Source organism: Tursiops truncatus, chromosome 20, assembly GCF_011762595.2.
Source record: "Tursiops truncatus isolate mTurTru1 chromosome 20, mTurTru1.mat.Y, whole genome shotgun sequence".
In the NCBI taxonomy this organism is placed as follows: domain Eukaryota; kingdom Metazoa; phylum Chordata; class Mammalia; order Artiodactyla; family Delphinidae; genus Tursiops; species Tursiops truncatus.
The window spans coordinates 1,616,212-1,632,545 of NC_047053.1; the positions used below are offsets into that span (position 1 = coordinate 1,616,212).

General features: G+C 47.6%; 1 protein-coding gene, 1 non-coding gene and 1 pseudogene across 4 annotated transcripts in view; 1 reads left to right on the top strand and 2 right to left on the bottom strand.

Moving 5' to 3' along the window:
- Nucleotides 1–4,135: 4,135 nt before the first annotated feature.
- TRNAW-CCA (transfer RNA tryptophan (anticodon CCA)) lies at nt 4,136–4,207 on the top strand. Its single transcript has one exon. It is a non-coding gene; the product is annotated as a tRNA-Trp (tRNA).
- A 1,853-nt stretch (nt 4,208–6,060) lies between these two features.
- Nucleotides 6,061–7,324, bottom strand: LOC101339588 (receptor-binding cancer antigen expressed on SiSo cells pseudogene; annotated as a pseudogene).
- The window catches only part of LOC101333194 (multidrug and toxin extrusion protein 2), a 154,095-nt gene continuing 143,821 nt past the window's right edge, over nt 6,061–16,334 (bottom strand). For all 3 annotated transcript variants that reach the window (XM_073797356.1, XM_073797355.1, XM_073797362.1), the window contains one exon: nt 6,061–7,349. The gene's annotated coding sequence lies outside the window, so the exon portion shown is untranslated. The remainder of the gene's footprint in view (nt 7,350–16,334) is intronic.

A 16,334-nucleotide genomic window follows, 5' to 3' on the forward strand; every position in this document is an offset into this window, starting at 1 on the left:
TTGGAAGACAGCTGTTTTAGTCCCCAAAACATGGCATTGTCTTCCTCTGACTGTTGATGGAGTTACAGGGTCCTGTCTGCCATCAAGGCCTCTCTGCGTAGCCCCCAGTTGCCATCAGCGGCATCTAGTGGGTGACGGCAAGCAGGGCTTTTGGGTTTAGTAAAATGCCGAGTCAAGATCTCTAGGCTGAAAAACATCTCCAACATTGTCACATGGGGCAAAGCTGAGAAAGTCACATTTATTGTCACGTGGGGACTAGCTGGACAGGACCCTTGTCTCTCGCTAGGTACACCCACAGCCGATACCCTGCAGACAGAACTTTCTGCTTCTGGCTCTCCATTTATCCAAGGTAAAGGGCATCCACACTGCCCCAGTCTCTTCTGACCACGAACAAGTGTGGCAACCTTTTCATTAGATCATTGAAGACATTCGAGCCCAGCCAGACTTACTCGGGTTTATACTGAAGTATGTCCTCAGCAAAACCAAAACCTAATAGGGTCACAGAAACTTTAAAAGGGGAAGGACAGGCAGGGAGGTGCAGACTTTCCAACTGTAATCCTCTTGGATTTTCCCATCTTAAGGGAGGGTCTCTTTCCTTATCAAGGTTTTTGAGGCATATAGCAAAGGAGGAAAACCTGGCATAAAACAAAATCATCGGGACTTCCCTGGTGGTCCAGTGGCTAAGACTCCGCGCTCCCAATGCAGGCGGTCCAGATTTGATCCCTGGTCAGGGAACTAGATCCCACGTGCCGCAGTTAAGACCCAGGGCAGCCAAATAAATAAAAAATATATTTAAAAAAACCAAAAAAACCGAAAATCTAAATGCCTGAAGTTCACGGACTCCCTGTTGACACAAATAATACTATAATGGGAATGGAAAAGAGTTTTATTTGAGCCAAACTGAGGACTGTAGCCCGGGAGACAGGCTCTCAGTAGCTCTGAGGATCTGCTACAGAGAAGCATGGTTTTCAGCGCAGTTTTATATCTTGTCAGAACGAACAACATCAAACAAGTCAGGGACACATTCCTTCAAAAAAAACGGACCAGCAAATACAAAGTGAGTCAGGGTGGCCTTGGCACCTGTGAAGGGAGTCTTACCATCAAAGGAGAAACCAGCACCGGCGTCCCAGAAAGGGAAGCATTTCATCTTTATTTTTAACATGGACATTCTTTACTTCCGGTCAGTGCACCCTTTTCTTTACAGCGGATGTGCAGTATATGTTGGACAGCACACACAGGCTGTTTGGTTAGCATATAATTCGAGTTAGCTCATGTATAACCAGAATGACTTCCCCCCCACCTCAATATGTGAAAACTTCTTCCATTCTCCCCAAATCTGCAGTTTTTTCCCTCTGTGCGGCGGCCAGGGGCTTCCATCTCTCGTCACGGGCTGTGACTGGCCTTTCTTGTCAATCAGGAGGCCACAGCTTGGAGGAGTCCTGTCCTCGGCCCGGGGCTCCGGGTTACGCAACGTTGGCTGCCGGTATTTGTAATGAACAATTTAAATGTTCCATCCCGGCATCCTTGCTCCACGGCAGTTATTCCTAGAGTCTGAGTACGACATCCCTTTATTCGGGTAGCTCCTAGATGCAGGCACTTGCCAAGGCCAGCTCCCCTGCTCATTCGCTTGGAAATCCAGACTGAGCTTGTAAAATGGAACAGTCCAGCTGGCTCCTGGGCTTCGCCGTTACAAGCACAACTTTGATGCGAACAATCTTTTTTTTGCGGTACGCGGGCCTCTCACTGCTGTGGCCTCTCCTGTTGCGGAGCACAGGCTCCAGACGCACAGGCCCAGCAGCCACGGCTCACGGGCTCAGCCGCTCCGTGGCATGTGGGATCCTCCCGGACCGGGGCACGAACCCGTGTCCCCTGCATCGGCAGGCGTACTCTCAACCACTGCGCCACCAGGGAAGCCCTGTGGGTGGATTTTTTTTGGGGGGGGGGGGGAGTTGTTTTGTTTTGTTTTTGTTGTTTGGTGTAATATAGAGTTTAGTCCTAAAATAAGGAAGCAGTTCTTCGCGATTTCTGGGCATCAGCAGAATTTTGGTGAGCAGCAAGGTCGGAACTAGGGTGAGGTGAGTGAGGCATTCTCCCGGGGGTAGGGACACCAAAAACCTCAGCAGTTAAGGTAAATTTTTAAAATGCAGTATTTTGAAAAACAAAAATTGGGGGACTTCCCTGGCGGGCCAGTGGTTAACACTCCGTGCCCCCAATGCCCAGGGCACGGGTTCATGCTACGCGGCCCAAAAAAACCCAAAAAGCAATAAAACCCCAAAAGACGATGCGACCCTGCACAACGGCATGACCCCTGCACTGCTGCACTCTGGTCTGTTCTGGCAGGCAGGGCTCTCACTTTTCAGAGGGGTCCCTGTACACTACCTGCACCAACCTCTTTAATCCCTTTGTCCATTTGCGTCACTACACTGTCCTGTAGGGGTGCAGCCACAGCACAATTAAACATCAGGTTTTGCTTCCACATCCCAGGAGAAGAGGGGCCGGGACGTGTGTATCCAAAATTCTGAGCAGGATTTCAAGAGCGTCTCTGGTCTTTCCTTGTGGGTGAGGCGTTCCTCCCAGTGGATTCTGGGCCCTTGGCCTCCGTGGGAAGGGCACTGGCTCTTCCTCACAGTGACTTTGCTGTGCGGCCAAGGCTGGAGGGCTTGCGGGGGGAGAAGGGAAAGGAGTGTGTGATCAGCCTGAAGGTGAATCCAAACCTGGGGACTCCACCTCATTCACTGCCTCCACTCGCTTGGTCCCCTCATTCCTCCCCCCGCCCCCTGTCAGGGTCCACGTCACCCCTGGGCCACCAAAAGCAATAAGGAGGTGACTCTGGTCTCTCGCTACTTGGAATCTGGACATGGCATCAGCAATCATGCTGTGAGCTGGCTGGCTCTTCCCTCGGGAGCACAGGGATAGAGCCTCCTGGCCTCTGCTTCTCTAACAGCGCTGGGGTCAATCCCAAATGCCTCTAGTGTCACACGTGGCCACAAACACAGAAGCAGCCGCGCCTCCTTTCCTGTTAGACAGTAGATGCTCTGGCGGTCTCAGCTGCCCCCAACCCCAAGTTCACGGAGAGCATCAGACGGCAAAGGCGGGGGAGAGCATCAGACAGCAAAGGTGGGGCGGCTCCATCTCTCTAAAGAACACCAGGCCCTGCGGGTGTTGTATTTATTGAGTTAATTGATGCTTCTTGTTCTTAAGCAGACCAGGATAGCGCTCTTTCTTACTTAGTAGCTTTTTTACTTAAAAGCATATTTACTCCCTTATTTAATAGTTTTATCTTTCATATTTAATAAAAAGGAAAAAGTACCATCCAGAAGCAGGGTCTTAGGACTCCCATGAGGTGGACAATGGACCCTTTAACATTTTGCTAGAAAACATATCAACTAAAATATGCGGACAGTACAGTGAGAAGTGAGAATATTAAAATGTTAGGTACAATATAATCTCATCTCAAAATTGGATTTGAAACGACTGGAAGGGGCGGGTGCTAATGTCTTTCTCCATTTGGGCGCCGGATACACAAGTATTTGCCCTCTGTGAAAATTCATGGCTACTTTTCCGGATGTGTGCTGTCAGCTGAAAGTCCAGTAACATATTTGGGATGTGGATGTAGCCGGTAAAAATCTGCAAAAAGAAATACCGCACATGGAAGTATTAGCAGTGGTTATGTCTGGATGGTGGATGGTCAAAGATTCTAATTTTCTTCCAGGCGCTGTTCTGGCTTTCCTCAAAGACAATGTTTATTTTTATAGTTTAAATATAATCATTGTAAATCAACTATACTTCAGTTTTTAAAAATTGACAAATGCAGTGAGCTGATTTGCAAAGTGAAAAAAAATTGTAAAGTCCTTGCGTTTATCAAGCTCGTTTATTAAGTCCTTAGTTTCCCGGCGATGGGAGATGCCCACCCCCCTTTCTTTTTGAGGGGTCTCTGGAAGGAGTCGGGGCCCCGGCCTCGGCCACGCCCCGCACTCGCTCGCGGCGCCCCTCCCCCGGTCGCGCAGGCGCGTGGCGGCCGGCTCCTCCTCCGAGTGGGGGCGGGCGGCGCGGAGACAGCGCCTGCGTCTCCGGGGCCGCGCGACGGCGCCGCCTCAGCGAGGCCTTTAATGACACGGACGCTCACGCTCGCTGTGACCTCGTGGCGCAATGGTAGCGCGTCTGACTCCAGATCAGAAGGTTGCGTGTTCAAGTCACGTCGGGGTCAAGCCGGCTTTTTTCCTCTGAAGTGCAGGGGCTCGTGAGGAGCGGAGTGGCCGCCCCACGCGAGGGATTTGGCCTCACGGAGGTTAATTATCCTGTCAGCTGCTCGGAAAACCCACTCTTTTTCTTCCCAGCGGGAACATAGGGCTGATAAACGCGCAGCTCCTCCCAGGACCGGCAGGGGCGGTGCGTCGAGCCTTGGAGCGCCCCTCCCCGCCCCCACCCCTTCCGCCCCGCCCGTCTCCCCGCCCCCACCCCGCAGCCCCGGGTGACCTCGTCCCCGGAGGGTGTCCCGGCGGGAAGTGGACCCCCCCCGCCCCGGGAGGCGCCGCGCCTTCTGCACGTGACCCCGCAGGTGGCCCTCATCTGACCGCCCCGCGGGCTCGGCCGCACGTGGACGCGGCAGGACGTTCGCGTCCGCAGGTCTGGCCGCAGGTGGAGCCCGCACGGGGGCCTGGACGGCGGCGGGGTCTGCTCGTGCTCCCCCGGGCCCTGGGCGCGGCCTCGCACACGCGGGGGGCGTCCACACCCGCCGCGGGGACGGCAGCCTACGGGGGCCTCGGAGCGACGGCCGAGCTCTGCGCAGCCCCGCGGTCCCGAGATGCCCCGGGAGGGGAGAACCGGGCTTCCCCGCAGGCGCTCCACGCCCTCGCCCCTGACGGCGGTCGCACCCGCTCGGGCGGCGAGCCCGCTCCTGCGCGGTCTTGCGCGGCTGTCCCCGGAGACCAGGACCGGCCCTGTTCCTATGTGGGCAGAAGAGCCATACAAGAAGAAAGCGTTTGGAATCTTAAATGACAGGAAGCCCTTAAGCCTCCGGTGTTAGTATCTGTGGCTGCAAGCTAGGAGCAGATCTGCTGAGGGGGCCTGCAGAAAATCAGGGGTCTCAGGAGCTGTATGGCCAGGCCACGCAAGATGGCTGTTCTCTTGCTGTCTGCACGTTCCCCTGCCCGGCCTGGGCCTGTTTCACCTACCCCTATGCCCAAGACCCAGCTGGTGACAGCTTACCATAAGGGCGGTGAGGGGCCTGCCCCTCCACTGGTTTCCCTGGTAACTAATGAGGCCACCTGATGTAATTCCCTCTATAAAGGGCCCCCACTCCCCTTCGCCTTGGGAGCGGAGGCTACCACCATGTCCTGCCTTCAGTTTGCAGCCCACCGTGGGGTGTCGCTCCAGGGCCTTGCTTCAGACGTGTAAGCTATCCACTGAACCATGAATGTCTCTGTTGCTGACTCCGGGCGCACACCTGTGCATTCAGAGAATTCACACGTGGAAAGGAAAAACATGTCAAGGGGTTCCTTGAAGGGGACGGTGAGGGTGCAGGCAGCATGGTAGTCCTGGGTGAGCACGTACATCAGGTTGGAAGAATTGGGGGATTTTAGGTCCAAAGGGAGCAGCCGCTACTTTTGTGAATAACGATGTAAAAAGACCCTTCTGGGTTCCTGCAAAAAGAGTAAAACCCCCAGGATCCACTCTTCCCCCGCAGTTGTTCAATTACCCTTGCCTTCAGAAGAGAAAGGAACACTGAAAGACAGACACAGAATGCTCCGGTTACAGGAGCTAATCTTATGGAGGTTACTAGAAAACACGGTGAAGGTGATTCTCAAAAATGATTTGCTCTGCCACTTTGAATAATTTTTATTGCATATTGTCAGTGAAATTTCTGTATGTTATTACCATCAGGTTTGAGTACATGAGCTGTGCATGAAACAAAAAATTAACATGATTTTTAAATTTTTAATAGAATATCAAATGTATGCAGCACTATTGCATTTATTTTCTTTTAAAATTCTCGTAAATTAAAAACAACAGCAGAAAACGAATTACTAAATAAAATAAATTTTTTTCTCCGAAAAAAAGCAAGTTGCACAAAAACTTTATTTTTTTGTGATATATTATTGCATTTAATGTCATTTTCTTGAAAACCAAAATTACCAAATTCCTTAATGTTGTATCAAACATGAACAATGCCAGTTCAAGTTAGAGGAAATGTACGTCAACACCAGCTTCTGACAACAGAAATGAGAAGTTAAAGGTTTGTCTGATTTAGGTCAGGTAATCATGGAAACAAAATAATATTTAAAATAATTCATTTTATCATTATGCACATTGAAGGAAATCATTATAGACAGGAGAGTTGTTTCCCACCGTAAAATGATTTACACCCATTTATTAAGCTAGAAACACCAGCTTGAAAAGGTACTGATATTTGCCATTTGTAATAATTTCTCTACAGCAAACAATTGTCTTACAGTTGGAACATGTTGAAGGAAATATTATCTCATAAGTCTTTTTTGTTCTTGGAGTCTCAATCACTAAGAGTTCAAGGGACTTTTGAGAGATTCCTGGTGTCCTGGGTGGCCTGATGAACGCATTAAAGTCAAACAGTGTATCTGTATTCTGAAAATACTCTTAGCTCCATGCGAATATTGCTTGGGTTGTGGAGCTCTTATTTCTCCCACTGGCACCATGACATCTGAAGAACATTTGTTACGAAAGTTTCACACCAATTGTGTTTTGTTCCTTCTTCATCAGCCGCTGTGCTTCCTTTTCCATTTTCTTCCTTTGTTGTTCTGCTGCTCTCCTTTCTCTGTCTGCTGTCTTCTGCTGCCTCAGAACTTCTTCGGCTTGCCGCATCGTCTTCTTCCTATGCATTGGTATTTTCCTGCCAGGTATCCATGTCACCTAGTTCAGGAGATCGGTGAATAAAAGGCATATCTTGTGTAGCTGCTAGGCTATTAGAGAAACCTGTGCTGCCATCTGGGATGCCAAAATTTAATGGTTCTCTCTCCTTAATAATGATTTTCTGAGTTTTCCTTAAAGTTGGTGTCATGTCCTTAAAATACTCAGGTTCCAGTTTTTCTAAAGCTTTTTGTTGTGTTGCCACATTCCTATTCCCTCCTTTAATCTTTACACTTGTGGGTGTATCTGCATCTCAAGAAGTCCACTCTTCAACGTCTGTCTGTTTAGCAACTGATGAATAATCAACTGTAGCTGGGAAAGTTGTTTAGTCTCCACTTCATTTCCGTCCTCTGCCAGATCTGCATATTAATCTCTTTAGGAATGAGAATACTGTTGCTAGGCAGGTACAAACTTTAAATAACCGAAACTGTGTGATAGCCATGGTGGGAATCGAAACCTGAAATTGACTGATGAGAAAAAAAAGAATCATACCCACTGTACAGATGCGAAAAATGACAGGAGCGTTTTTCAGTTTACACAGTCTGATGCCATATGCACGGCGTTTGGTGAAACGCTCTCAATTGCTCCAAGTGGGTGCCTAGTGGGCTGGGACTTGGATTTTGGAAAAATCTGCCTGGGAAGGAGCAAGGCCTGCCCCGCCCCCTCTGCACAAAAACTTTAAACACACAAAGAATGTAAACACGTACTATACCTGTTAATGGATACATACTTAATATGTATCCGTGTTGGACTGTGCATCGGAATTATACACACCAGCTCTGGGAGAGTGGTTCCCACCCAGGGAATGAGGAGGAAGAGGGGATGGAAGCAGGTTCTACTTTAAAAAAATTTTGTAATGAAAGTAGCCAAGACATTAATATTTATTAAATCTGGTTAGAAGTTCATGAGATCTAACTTTATGAAACGTGAGTTTCAGGTCAGCGTTCACTCCACAGGCATAGTCCAAAATCTCCAAGTCAAGAAGTTAATGGACAATTCCCCAGTCAGTAGGACCCCCAGCATGCTGGCAGAAGTAAATTCTCTCTGAAAAAAATACATCCTCAAAACAGGCCTTCTGCGGGGCGGGGGACGAATTGGGAGATGGGGATTGACATATATACACTATTTTTTTTAATTAATTTAATTTCTTTATTTTGGGCTGGGTTTTGTCTTCGTGCGGGCTTTCTCCAGTTGTGGTGAGCAGGGGCTACTCTTCATTGTGGTGCACGGGCTCTAGGCATGTGGGCTCAGTAGTTGTGGCTCACGGGCCCAGTTGCTTCACGGCATGTGGGATCTTCCCAGACCAGGGCTCAAACCCATGTCCCCTGCATTTGCAGACGGATTCTTAACCACTGTGCCACCAGGGAAGTCCCAACATATATACACTATTGATACTATGTATAAAATAGGTAACTAATGAGAAACTACTGTATAGTGCAGGGAACTCTACTCAGTGCTCTGCAGTGACCTAAATGGGAAGGAAATCCGAAAAAGAGGGAATATATGCATCCGTCTAGCTGGTTCACTGTGCTCTACAGTAGAAACTAACACAACATTGTACAGAAACTATACTCCAATTAAAAAAAAAAAAAACAGTCCATCTAGTTTTAGCATATAAAGTCCCAGGCAAAATGTGCTCATAATATATTTTATTTTATTTATTTATTTTTTTGCGGTATGCGGGCCTCTCACTGTCGTGGCCTCTCCCGTTGTGGAGCACAGGCTCCGGACGCACAGGCTCAGCGGCCATGGCTCACGGGCCCAGCCGCTCCGTGGCATTTGGGATCTTCCCAGGGCTCAAACCCGTGTCCCCTGCCTTGGCAGGCAGATTCTTAACCACTGCGCCACCAGGGAAGCCCTCATAGTATATTTTAAAAGAAAATAAATCAAGATAGAATACCTATATTACCACATAAAGAAATGCACAGTAGAGAAAGTAAGGATTTTAAAAACGACTAGAGGGGGAAAAAAAGATTATTTAAAAAAAAAAAAAAACTAACACCTAGACTGAAGCAGAGTTCTCAGCAGCAGCAATGGAAGCCAGGAAAAGTGCACTAATACTTCCAAACTACTGAAAGAAAGTAACTGCCAACCTACGATTATATACTTGGGAAATTATCTTTCAAGAACAGAGATATTTTCAAGTAAATGAAACCACCAGCATCCCTCCCTGAAGGACTATGTGAAGGATGTACTTCAGGAAGAAGGAAAATGACCCAAGACAAAGATCTGGGAGGCAAGGACTAGGACCAAAGAAAATGAAAATGGGTAGAGCTAAAAGCCGAGACCATAAATAAACAATAGCGGGGCTGCCCTGGTGGCGCAGTGGTTGAGAGTCCGCCTGCCGATGCAGGGGACACGGGTTCGTGCCCCGGTCCGGGAAGATCCCACATGCCGCAGAGTGGCTGGGCCCGTGAGCCATGGCCGCTGCGCCTGCGCGTCCGGAGCCTGTGCTCCGCAACGGGAGAGGCCACAACAGTGAGAGGCCCGCGTACTGAAAAAAAAAAAAAAAAAAAAGATATAAAGATTTGGGGAGATTGGTGCAAGATGGCAGAGTAGAAGGACGTGCGCTCACTCCCTCTTGTGAGAGCACCGGAATCACAACTAACTGCTGAACAATCATCAACAGGAAGACACTGGAACTCACCAAAAAAGATACCCCACATTCAAAGACAAAGGAGAAGCTGCAATGAGACGGTAGGAGGGGCGCAATCACAACAAAATCAAATCCCATAACTGCTGAGTTGGTGACTCACAAACTGGAGAACACTTATACCACAGAAGTCCACCCACTGGAGTGAAGGTTCTGAGCCCCACGTCAGGCTTCCCAACCTGGGGGTCCGGCAACAGGAGGAGGAATTCCTAGAGAATCAGACTTTGAAGGTTAGCGGGATTTGATTGCAGGACTTTGACAGGATTGGGGGAAACAGATACTCCACTCTTGGAGGGCACATACAAAGTAGTGTGTGCATCAGGACCCAGGGGAAGGAGTAGTGACCCCAGGGGAGACTGAACCAGACCTACCTGCTAGTGTTGGTGGAGAGTCTCCTGCAGAGGCAGGGGGTGGATGTGGCTCACCGTGGGGACAAGGACACTGGCAGCAGAAGTTCTGGGAAGTATTCCTTGGCGTGAGCTCTCCCAGAGTCCACCATTAGCCCCACCAAAGGGCCGGGTAGACGCCAGTGCTGGGTCGCCTCAGGCCAAACAACCAACAGGGAGGGAACCCAGCCCCACCCATCAGCAGACAAGTAGATTAAAGTTTTACTGAGCTCTGCCCACCAGAGCAACACCAAGCTCTACCTACCACCAGTCCCTCCCATCAGGAAGCTGGCACAAGCCTCTTAGATAGCCTCATCCACCAGAGGGCAGACAGCAGAAGCAAGAAGAACTACAGTCCTGCAGCCTGTGGAACAAAAACCACATTCACAGAGAGACAGACAAGATGAAAAGGCAGAGGACTATGTACCAGATGACAGAACAAGATAAAACCCCAGAAAAACAACTAAATGAAGTGGAGATAGGCAACCTTGCAGAAAAAGAATTCAGAATAACGATAGTGAAGATGATCCAGGACCTCAGAAAAAAATGGAGGCAAAGATCGGAGAAGACGGAAGAAATGTTTAACAAAGACCTAGAAGAATTAAAGGACAAACACCTAGAAGAATTAAAGAACAAACAAACAGAGATGAACAATACAAAAACTGAAATGAAAACTACACTAGAAGGAATCAATAGCAGAATAACTGAGGCAGAAGAACGGATAAGTGACCTGGAAGACAGAATGGTGGAATTCACTGCTGTGGAACAGAATAAAGAAAAAAGAATGAAAAGAAATGAAGACAGCCTAAGAGACCTCTGGGACAACATTAAACACACCAACGTTCACATTAGAGGGGTCCCAGAAGGAGAAGAGAGAGAGAGGACCCAAGAAAATGTTTGAGGAGATTATAGTCAAAAACTTCCCTAATATGGGAAAGGAAATAGTCACCCAAGTCCAGGAAGTGCAGAGAGTCCCAGGCAGGATAAACCCAAGGAGAAACATGTTGAGACACATAGTAATCAAATTGACAAAAATTAAAGACAAAGAAAAATTATTGAAAGCAATAAGGGAAAAACAACAAATAACATACAAGGGAACTCCCATAAGGTTAACAGCTGATTTCTCAGCAGAAATTCTACAAGCCAGAAGGGAGTGGCATGATATATTGAAAGTGGTGAAAGGGAAGAACCTACAACCAAGATTACTCTAACTGACGAGGATCTCATTCAGATTTGATGCAGAAATCTAAAGCTTTACAGACAAGGAAAAGCTAAGAGAATTCAGCACCACCAAACCAGCTCTACAATAAATGCTAAGGGAACTTCTCTAAGTGGGAAACACAAGAGAAGAAAAGGACCTACAAAAACAAACCCATAACAATTAAGAAATTACCTTAAACATGAATGGATTAAATGCTCCAACCAAAAGACACAGGCTCGCTGAACGGATACAAAAACAAGACCCATATATATGCTGTCTACAAGAGACCCACTTCCGACCTAGGACACATACAAAGTGAGAGGATGGAAAAAGATATTGCATGCAAATGGAAATCAAAAGAAAGCTGGAGTAGCAATACTCACATCAGATAAAATAGACTTTAAAATAAAGAATGTTACAAGAAACAAGGAAGGACACTACATAATGATCAAGGGATCAATCCAAGAAGAAGATACAACAATTATATATGCACCCAACATAGGAGCACCTCAATACATAAGGCAACTGCTAACAGCTATAAAAGAGGAAATCGACAGTAACACAATAATAGTGGGGGACCTTAACACCTCACTTACACCAATGGACAGATCATCCAGACAGAAAATTAATAAGGAAACACAAGCTTTAAATGACACCACAGACCAGATAGATTTAATTGATGTTTATAGGACGTTCCATCCAAAACCAGCAGATTACACTTTCTTCTCAAGTGCACATGGAACATTCTCCAGGATAGATCACATCTTGAGTCACAAATCAAGCCTCGGTAAATTTAAGAAAATTGAAATCATATCAAGCATTTTTTCTGACCACAACGCTATGAGATTAGAAAGCAATTACAGGGAGAAAAATGTAAAAAACACAAACACATGGAGGCTAAACAATTCATTACTAAATAGTCAAGAGATCACTGAAGAAATAAAAAAATACCTAGAGACAAATTACAATGAAAACACGATGATCCAAAACCTATGGGATGCATAGGTTTTAGAACCCTCCGTAACATCATACACAAAAATAAACTCAAAATGGATTTGAGACCTAAATGTAAGACCGGACACTATAAAACTCTTAGAGGAAAACATAGGAAGAACACTCTTTGACATAAATCACAGCAAGATCTTTTTTGATCCACCTCCTAGAGTAATGGAAATAAAAACAAAAATAAACAAATGGGACCTAATGAAACTTAAAAGCTTTTGCAAAGCAAAGGAAACTACAATCAAGACGAAAAGGCAGGGCTTCCCTGGTTGGCGCAGTGGTTGAGGGTCCGCCTGCCGATGCAGGGGACACGGGTTCGTGCCCCGGTCTGGGAAGATCCCACATGTCGCCGAGCGGCTGTGCCCGTGAGCCATGGCCGCTGAGCCTGCGCGTCCGGAGCGTGTGCGCCGCAATGGGAGGGGCCGCAATGGTGAGAGGCCCGCATACCGCAAAAAAAAAAAAAAAAAAAAGATGAAAAGGCAGCCCTCAGAATGGGAGAAAATATTTGCAAACAAATCAATGGACAAAGGATTAATCTCCAAAGTATATAAACGGCTCATGCAGCTCAATATTAAAAAAGTAAACAACCCAATCAAAAAATGGGCAGAAGGGCTTCCCTGGTGACGCAGTGGTTGAGAGTCCGCCTGCCGATGCATGGGACACGGGTTCGTGCCCCGGTCTGGGAAGATCCCACATGCCGCGGAGCGGCTGGGCCCGTGAGCCATGGCCACTGAGCCTGCGCGTCCAGAGCCTGTGCTCCGCAACAGGAGAGGCCACAACAGTGAGAGGCCCGCGTACCACAAAAAAAAAAAAAAAAAGGGCAGAAGACCTAAATGGACATTTCTCCAAAGAAGACATACAGATGGCCAAGAAGCACATGAAAAGCTGCTCAACGTCACTAATGATTAGAGAAATGCAAATCAGAACTACAATGAGGTATCACCTCACACCGGTTAGAATGGGCATCATCAGAAAATCTACGAACAAATGCTGGAGAGGGCGTGGAGAAAAGGGAACCCTCTTGCACTGTTGGTGGGAATGTAAATTGATACAGCCACTATGGAGAACAGTATGGAGGTTCCTTAAAAAACTAAAAATAGAACTTCCATACGACCCAGCAATCCCACTACTGGGCCTATACCCAGAGAAAACCATAATTCAAAAAGACACGTGCACCCCAATGTTCATTGCAGCTCTATTTACAATAGCCAGGTCATGGAAGCAACCTAAATGCCCATCGACAGATCAATGGATAAAGAAGATATGGTACATATATACGATGGAATATTACTCAGCCATAAAAGTGAAAGAAATTGGGTCATTTGCAGAGACGTGGATGGATCTAGAGACCGTCATACAGAGTGAAGAAAGTCAGAAAGAGAAAAACAAATATCGTATATTAATTCATAAATGTGGAACCTAGAAAAATGGTACAGGTGAATCTGTTTGCAGGGCAGAAATATAGACACAGGTGTAGAGAACAAAAGTATGGACATCAAGCAGGGAAAGTGGCGGGGGTGTGGTGTGGTGGTGGGATGAATTGGGAGATTGGAATTGACATGTATACACTAATATGTATAAAATAGATAACTAATAAGAACCTGCTGTAAAATAAAATTCAAAAATTAAAAAGATTTGAATAATAAAATTAACAATGTTGATCAAATGGACACAGAGAGAACTCTGCATACAGTAATTAGAGAGCAACGTTCTTGAGTCACATGGAACATTTTATAAAAATGTGATCCCCTTCTAGAATAGAAACTAAATCTCAACAAACTTCAAAGCATATGTATTACTCAGGTCACTTTCTCTGAGCCAATTACGATGAAGCTAGAAATCAGTCAGAAAAAGCTTACCAAAATTAGGATATTTGAAAACACCTCTGGGAGTTCCCCGGTGGTCCAGGAGTTAGGACTCGGTACTGTCACTGCCAGTGGCCCCGGGTTCAGGGAACTAAGATTCCACAAGCAGCGTGGCTCAGCCAGAAAAAAAAAAAAAAAAAAAAAAAAAACAGTTCTAAGTTACTTCCTAGGTCAAAGACAAAAGCAAGCGTACACTTAAACAATTAAAAAGAAAAGTATAAACATTGCAAAGGAGCAGATAGAACTACTGTCATTATTTACAGAAGATTTCATAACTCAAGGACCTAAAATGGCTGAAAAATTACTGAAAGCAAAAGACATCAGGTAGATGGTGAAATACGGAAGTAATGTACGGAAACTGATAGTTTTTATAAAAGACACCAACAACTAGTTAGAAGGAATAAGGTCAGAGAGGGCAAAGGTGGGAACCAAATGCTTCACACACATTTTTATGATGTTTTGATTTTTTTTGCCACAAAGTGAATATACTATCTCATCCAAAAATAGTTATTCACACAGGTGGATGCTGTAGGACACAGGAAGACCTTCGCAAGGACACTTGGGTGTGGACAGTTTTTAATGACAGGTGGTTGGGCAGGTGGGAAGTGCAGACAGTAAAAAGCCTCAGGGACTAAGGGACCCGGGCACCTGAGGGGCACAGGCAGAGAAGACGTTTCTAGAACAAAACTTCTGACATCCGTGTCTAGGCTCTGGGATGGGAGGCCCCTGGCGGTGGCTTGTGTGGGGACAGGTAGAGCAGATGAGGGCTCCTCCGGAGGCCCCTGCGTGACCCCGTGGGTGACTTCCATATGTCACAGGTGTGACCCGTTGTCCCTGACCCCGTCCTAATGTGACATCTCTCCTGGGTCTCCCGTTTGTGACGTCAACGTTTACAGCTCCCTCTGTGTCTGACCCGGTGTATGACCCTCCCATGTGATGCCTCTATGCACCGGTCACTGTGACCCTTGCCCTCTGGCTTCCAACTGAGTTCGGCTGGTGTGGAGGAAGGAACTAGAAGGTGTGAGCATAAATGCAGACCAAGCAAAGGGGACCAGCAGAGGCTCTTCATGCCCAGCTGTGTGTGTGTGTGTCGGGGGTGTGTGTGTGTGTGTGTGTGTGTGTGTCGGGGGTGTGTGTGTGTGTGTGTGTCGGGGTGTGTGTGTGTGTGTGTGTGTGTGTCGGGTGTGTGTGTGTGTGTGTGTGTGTGTGTCGGGTGTGTGTGTGTCGGGGGTGTGTGTGTGTGTCAGCCACTAGCCCTGGAATGTGGCAGAGACTCCAAGGCGGGTCGAGGAGAAGGAAGGATTCACGGCGGGACAGAGGGGAGGCTCAGGGCTGCCCTGCTGGAGGCTGCTGGCCTGGGGGGGCTGGAGGCCGGAAGTGGAGTGTCCTGTGTGCTTGGTCAGGGGCCACGTCTGCCTTTCTCTGGCTGGTCCTGAGTTGGAAACAGGGACAACAATGAGGGAAGCTGTCAGTTACCGATGGCGGCTTGGACATTTTGGGTCAATTATTGCAGAAGTGATTATTTAGCTTCTTGGATTATCCCTAGAGATAGGGATCTGCCTCTCACGAGTCTGACATAGGCTGGCTTCTGGGTTGTTTATTGTCGATAAGGGGTTGGCTTTCTGGGCAGGTTGCCGTAGATTGTGGGTCTGAGTTCTATCTTTGTATATAGTCTGAGCACTGTGGCCACTGTCCACGTGTAGGTTCAGGCTCTCCCAGCTTGGAGTTTCTGATTCTGCTGTGGGTTCACTCTTGGCCAAAAGAACTCTCGTCACCTGGGGTCTCCCTCTGGGTCCTGTGTGGGTTAATGGGGTGAAGTTTTTAACGGTACTTTGAGACCGGCGAGGCTTCTCCCATCCTCCACTCCCACTCAGCCACTCCTTCTGTGTAGTCACCTGTCTGGGGATAATCCTGCCCTGGGATCTACTGCAGTCAGGGCAAGTCAGGTCCTGCACGAAGTTCCATGGGAGGGAGCGTAGGTCCTTTACAGGGCTGGCGACACGTGCATTTTTAGGGGGTGGGGGGACGTGCCATGCGGCTCGTGAGACCTTAGCGCCCCGGCCAGGGATTGAACCCAGGCCCTCGGCAGTGAAAGACTGCCGAGTCCCCTGGACCGCCAGGAGACTCCCAACATCTGCAGTCCCCTTTGGTGAGGAAAATGGGGCATAGTAGTTTGGAAGTACTGTTAGCGAGTATCAATAGTTTGTCTTCGAGTATTTCCTTATAATTGGCAGTTTTCTTAAAGCCAAATGTTACGGCCAAAAATAGCCTCTGAATGTTTGTTCTGAGATCCAGAAACCTGGAAGGTGGCCTCAGGGGTTTCTGGGCTTCCTGGAACCTTCTGG